We start from the raw sequence: 7,039 nt of genomic DNA, 5'->3' as shown, positions 1-7,039 counted from the left end.
TTTCTGTGAATGTGGTTTTTGTTCCACAGGCTGCAGGATTGTAGTTCTTCTTGCTTCTGCTGTCTGCCCTCTGGTGGATGAAGCTATCTAAGAGGCTTGTGCAAGTTTCCTGATGGGACGGCCTGGTGGTGGGTAGTGCTGGCTGTTGCTTTGGTGGTCTTCTCAGGTCCTTCCTCTCTCTCTTCTCCTTCTGGGACCCCTATAATGTGAATATTGTTGAGTTTAATGTTGTCCCAGAGGTCTCTTAGGCTGTCTTCATTTCTTTTCGTTCTATTTTCTTTCTGCTGATGGGTGGGGCTGGGTTCCCTCCCTGTTGGTTGTTTGCTCTGAGGCATCCCAACACTGGAGACTACCTGGGCTCTTTGGTGGGGCTAATGAGGGACTCTGGGAGGGCTCACGCCATGGAGTACTTCCCAGAACTTCTGCTGCCAGTGTCCTTGTCCTCACAGTGAGACATAGCCACCCCCCACCTCTTCAGGAGACCCTCCAATACTAGCAGGTAGGTCTGGTTCAGTCTCCCCTGGGGTCACTGCTCCTTCCCCCTTGGTCCTGATGTGCACACTACTTTGTGTGTGCCCTCCAAGAGTGGAGTCTCTGTTTCCCCCAGTCCTGTCGAAGTCCTGCAATCAAATCCCACTAGGCTTCAAAGTCTGATTCTCTAGGAATTCATCCTCCTGTTGCTGGACCCCCAGGTTGGGAAGCCTGACCTGGGGCTCAGTGAAGAACCTTCACGCCAGTGAGTGGACTTCTGTGGTATAAGTGTTCTCCAGTTTGTGAGTCACCCACCCAGCAGTAATGGGATTTGATTTTATTGTGACTGTGCCCCTCCTACCATCTCACTGTGGCTTCTCCTTTGTCTTTGGATGTGGGGTATCTTTTTAGGTGAGTTCCAGTGACTTCCTGTCGATGATTGTTCAGCAGTTAGTTGTGATTCTAGTGTTCTCACAAGAGGGAGTGAGAGCACGTCCTTCTACTCCGCCATCTTGAACCAATCTCTTCTCCATTCCTTTAGAGACTCCAATTACATGCATATCATGGCACTTAATGTTGTCCAATGGGTCACCTATGCTCTTCTCACTTTTCAAAAATTCTCTTTTCTCTGTGTTTTATTTTGAATAGTTTATATTGCTAGGTCTTGTTCACTAATATTTTCTTCTGAACTGTCTAATCTGATGTTAATCCCACACAGAGTATCTTTCATCTCACACATGGTAGCTCTCATTTTTAGAAGTTAGAGTTGGGCCCTTTTTTCTGTATCTTTCATTTCTCCACTTAACATTATAATATACAGTTATTATAACTTTTCTTTTGTTTTCTTTTCTTTTGGCTGCACCAGGCGGCTTGAGGGATCACAGTTCCCCAACCAGGGATTGAACCTGTGCCCTTGGCAGTGAAAGCAGAGAGTCTTAACCACTAGACTGCCAGGGAATTCCCACCAGTTATAATACCTTTTAATGCCCTTCTCTGCTAATTCTAACATTTGTGTCTGTTCGGGGTTGATTTCAATTGTTCTTGTATTTTTCTCCTCTTCATGAGTTGTATTGTCCTGCTTCCTTGCACGCATTGTAGTCTTTGACTGGATGGTAGGCACTGTGAATTTTACCCTGTTAGGTGCTGGATATTTTTGTATTCCTATAAATATGCTTGTGCTTTGTTCTGGGATGCAGTTACGTTACTTGGAAATAGTTTGATCCTTTTTGGTCTTTAAGGCTTGTTAGGCGGGGGCTTTCCTGGTGGCACAGTGGTTAAGAATCCGTCTGCCAATGCAGGGGACACGGGTTTGAGCCCTGGTCCGGGAAGATGCCACATGCTGCGGAGCAACTAAGCCCGTGTGCCACAACTACTGAGCCTGCGTGCCACAACTACTGACGCCCACGAGCCTAGAGCCCATGCTCCGCAACAAGAGAAGCCACTGCAATGAGAAGCCTGCGCACCACAATGAAGAGGAGCCCCCACTCGCTGCAACTAGAGAAAGCCCGTGCACAGCAACGAAGACCCAATGTCGCCAAAAATAAATAAACAAAATAAATGAAAAAATTTAAAAAGACTTGTTAGGTGGAACCAAAGTAGTGTTTATGCTCAGGCTAATTATTCCCCACAACTTTTCAGGCCTTTCTGAGTACTGTATCCAACTGTGATATTCTACTAGTGTGGTTTGTGGGAATAGGAACTATTCCCAGCACTGTGGAGCTCCTGCTAATCCTTTTGGATGGTTCTCCCCGCCCTTGGGTAGTTTCTTACATGTGTGCACTGATCAGTATTCAGCTGAGTACCTTGGACAGGTGGTGGGGGTGCGGGGTCCTCTCTGCAGGCCTCCAAGCTTTGCTCTCCATGCAGCGCTCTCCTCTGTCCTCTAAACTGTAGCTGCCTTGGTCTCCCTGAACTCTCAGCCACATCTCTTCCACTCAGGGACTTCACTGGCCTAGGCTGGGTTTCCCCTCCCTGCCCTGTGGCATGACAACCCTCCCAAGGCTGTAACCTGGAGCAAACACAGGGCTCAGTCATTTATTCTCTTCTCTCAGGGTCATTGTCCTTCATTGCCTGATGTCCAGTGTGTTCAAAACCATAGTTTCACATATGTTGTCTTTCCTTTTATTTTTTTGGTGTTTCAGGTGGAAGGGTAAATCCAGTCCTTCTTACTCCATCATGACTAGTTTTTTGTTTTTTTTTTTTTTTTTAATTTTTAGGGCAACGATTTTCTTTCATAAATTTATTTATTGTATTTATTTAATTTTTGGCTGCATTGGGTATTTGTTGCTGCGCATGGGCTTTCTTTAGTTGTGGAGGGCAGGGGCTACTCTTTGTTGCGGTGTGTGGGCTTCTCATTGTGGTGGCTTCTCTTGTTGCAGAGCATGGACTCTAGGAGCCCAGGTTTCAGTAGTTGCGGCACGCAGGCTCAGTAGTTGCGGCACGTGGGCCCTAGAGTGCGAAGGCTTCAGTAGTTGCGGTGTGTGCGCTCAGTAGTTGTGGCATGTGGGCTCAGTAGTTGTGGCACGTAGGCTCTAGGGCGCATGGGCTCAGTAGTTGTGGCTCGTGGGCTCTAGAGTGCAGGCTCAGTAGTTGTGGCGTACGGGCTTAGTTGCTTTGCGGCATGCAGGATCTTCCCAGACCAGGGATCGAACCTGTGTCCCCTGCATTGGCAGGCAGATTCTTAACCACTGCACCACCAGGGAAGTCCCCATGTTGCATTAGGTGCCCTTCATTCTGTTGTGTGGATCCACACGTCCATCTGCTGTTGCATTCTTTCTATCAAAAGAAGTCCTTTAACAGTTTTTCCAGTATAGATCTACTGGTAATGAACTTGTTGATTTCTGTTTCAGGCTCTTTTATGCCTGGAAAAGTCTTTATTTTGCCTTTCTTTTGAAAGATATTTTCATGTCTCTTCTCAGAAAATTATCCCTCACAACAAGCAACAGAAACAGGAAATCCATCTTTCATAATTCCAAAAGATCTTTGTATCCTTGAACCACAACATATGAAAATAGAAAGCAGGTGGTAGAATGATCCCTGTGATGATGATGCTGAGAGCACATGTGTATAATGTTTATCATGTCAGGTACCGGTATCTATCAGAGGCCCAGTAGGCTCAGCAGCATATTCAAATTAGGTTAATTCAAAGAAGCTTTAAAAAGGGACTTTATACAAAGTTGTGGGCAGGGTGTAGAGGCAAGGCAATATCCTGGGGCTAGTGACAGTGGGGCTGTTACCATCCTAGGATGGAAGGGTTACTGGAACTCAGAGAGAACTCCTTGAGAGGAACTGTGACTTTATGTCAAGAGAGGTAGCCAGCCCAAGGCAATTCTTCAAGGAGAGAGCCAGGAGAATAAATACTCCAACCTCACTCTTTTCCCTCTCTCTGATATCATGCAAGGACTCCCCGTTGGTCAAATAAAACCAGAAGCTACAAGCAAGAGTTCATTGATGAAGTACATACATACCACAGGCACATAAAACGATGGATCAGGACAGAGAGGCAATTTGGAGAGGTAAGCAAAAATATACACTCCTATAAGTTACTATTATCCCTAGATACATGAACAAATTCAAGAAGAAAAATGCAACAAAACTACGATACCCTGAGTTTAGCAAAGATAATGCCTTTACTAAATAAGAACAGGAAATGGATAACTAATGAGAACCTGCTGTATAAAAAAATAAATTAAATTAAATTAAAAAAAAAGAACAGGGATGCTCTAGGAAAAGGAACAATGACAGAAAAAGTTTAGCAATAAAAACCTTTTCCCCAAATTAATAGGAAGGTTAGAAGATAAAGGTGAAGAAATTTCCATGAGAACTATTAGGAAATAAAAAGTAGGAATAAATAGATAAGAATATATGAAAACCAATCCAGGAGGGAAGAGACAAAATCCAGGAGGTTCAACATCACTCTCTCTGAAGTTCCTGAAAGAGAAAACAGAAAATTGTGGAAAGGAATATACCAATGAAAAAATACAAGAAAATATTCCAGATTCTCTGGATTGAGAAGCCCTCTCCACCCTACCCCCCAGATATACAGAGAATGAGTGAAAAAGATCCCAGCCAAGGCCATACTTTCAAGAAATTTCATAACACCATGTGCAAATTTAAAAGTGATTATTAAACAGCAAAAATGAAAACTGCTAGCTCTTAATAGTTTTTAAAGTGATTTCACATACAACATCTTACTTTTTAAATGGCCTGAGGGTTTACAGTATCCCCATTTCACAGACATGGGATGAACAGAACATGAAGGATGACATGTTTCAAAATTCTACAGATGAGATAACACAGTTCATTAATATTTAGGTGTGTTTGTGAACATGTATGTGTAAGTGGACAAGTTATTTAGAATGCATGTCCAGTTTCCTGAACTAGGTGATCAGCTCTCAAAGATACAGAGTGCCATTTCTAATTCCTTGCTAATCCTCCAGGTCAACTGATGAACTGCTTCCTCTGGGTAGACTTATGTAGCTGACTGAAGTGCAAACCAACCTGGAGGAAGGAAATAAGATGCAGTGAGCAGTGATTGTTTTGCCAACTTGTTTGCATAAGTATCCTCTAGGTTCACTGAATACCGTTGACTTTCCTCACTGTGTGTTCACGTGGGCAAGGTTTTAAATCTTAATGATCTTCAGATTCTGGTGAGTTTGGGGTTGAGTTATCCTATTCAAATTCCCAATACTGTAATTCCAGAATTCTGTCAATAAATGAGATAGCATGAAATAAATGAATCAACCACAGCAATGAGAGATGATGATCAGTGGCTTTTTCCACATGCCGATGGGAGCCAGGTGAGAGAAAATGTCCAAGTGAAATTGTGTGGTCAGATGCTCTCTTTGTTAAATCTCCAAGGAATCCTCAGGCTTCTGGAGAATTAGTTAAAGGTGGACATGGACAGAATGTAAACGGAAAGTTGAACAGTTTGTTCACCAACACGGTGGGTTGCAGTTTCCTGGAACCACAGGGACTTTGTTAAAACAGGACTGTAGCATTCTCAGCTGCTGTAGACCATGCTAGGAATGGAAACAAAAGCAGTTGATGGTGGTGACCACTACCCAGAAGCCGAAACCACACTCTAATTTTGCACAAAATTGCTAGGTCTGGCTCTTTTCTTTGCTTATGACTTTCATTTAGACTGCGAGGATTACCTTTAGTTGTGTGTCAAATAACATCTTGAAAACAGACTCAAGAAAACCATTTAGCCCTCAGTCATTTGTACTAACCCACAAAATGTCAGTACAAATATCTTCTAATAGACTAGTAGAGACACTCTCTAGTAACAAAGTCAATACAATCAAGGGAATAAAAAGTGGACAGAATATCCAAAGTAGAACTGGAGAAGGACAGAAGGATAAAAAGGAGGGAGGAGTAAGAAAATGAGAAGGAGTGAGTTTTCATTTGGGAAAAATTTTGGACTTACTTTTATTTATGTGAATATCTTGACTAATCTGAAAATTAACAGTATGTTAAACAAAATGGTGACAACTTATTATAAAGATAAGATTAACTACCAGCCTTACTGGGCCAACATGCTACTGAGAATTGGCTACCAACTACTTAAAACTGTAGAGCCTTTTCATCTAAAACTATTCTTTGGGGGAATAAAACTAGCCATTTTAATTAAAAAAAAAAAAGTGGACTGAAATTCCAGGAAGAATTTCAAAGTGAAATTTGCCTTCTATTATTTGGCCCTAAGGTCATCAACAGTCACCTATACTTACAGTGAGATTCAACATTTCTTTTCTATAACAATTATGACAACCCTTGACACACAGTACAGATTCAAGATATAGTTATTAAAAATGAATAAATGAATAAGTGAGTAGAGTCAAAGCCATCTTGAGAAAGAAAAACAGCTGGAGGAATCAGCCTCCTTGACTTCAGACTATACTACAAAGCTACAGTCATCAAAACAGTATGGTACTGGCACAAAATCAGAAATATAGATCAATAGAACAGGATAGAAAGCCCACAAATAAACTCACACACCTATGGTCAATAAATCTTCGACAAAGGAGGCAAGACTAGACAATGGAGAAAAGACAGTCTCTTCAATAAGTGGTGTTGGGAAAACTGGACAGCTACATGTAAGAAAAATGAAATTAGAACATTCTTTAACACCATACACAAAAATAAACTCAAAATGGATTAAAGACCTAAATGTAAGACCAGACACTATAAAACTCTTAGAGGAAAACATAGGCAGAACACTCTTTGACATAAATTGCAGCAATATCTTTTTCAATCCGTCTCCTAGAGTAATGGAAATAAAAACAGAAATAAACAAATGGGACCTAATTAAACTCAAAAGCTTTTGCACAGTAAAGGAAAACATAAACAAAACAAAAAGACAACCTACAGAATGGGAGAAAATATTTGCAAATGATGTGACTGACAAGAGATTAATCTCCAAAATTTATAAACAGCTTATGCAGCTCAATATCAAAAAAACAAACAACTCAATCAAAATATGGGCAGAAGACCTAAATAGACATTTCTCCAAAGAAGACAGACAGATGGCCAACAGGCACATGAAAAGATGCTCCACATCACTAATTAT

The sequence above is a fragment of the Physeter macrocephalus genome, chromosome 18 (genome assembly GCF_002837175.3).
Source record: "Physeter macrocephalus isolate SW-GA chromosome 18, ASM283717v5, whole genome shotgun sequence".
NCBI lineage: Eukaryota > Metazoa > Chordata > Mammalia > Artiodactyla > Physeteridae > Physeter > Physeter macrocephalus.
Note: the sequence above shows the minus strand (reverse complement) of the source record.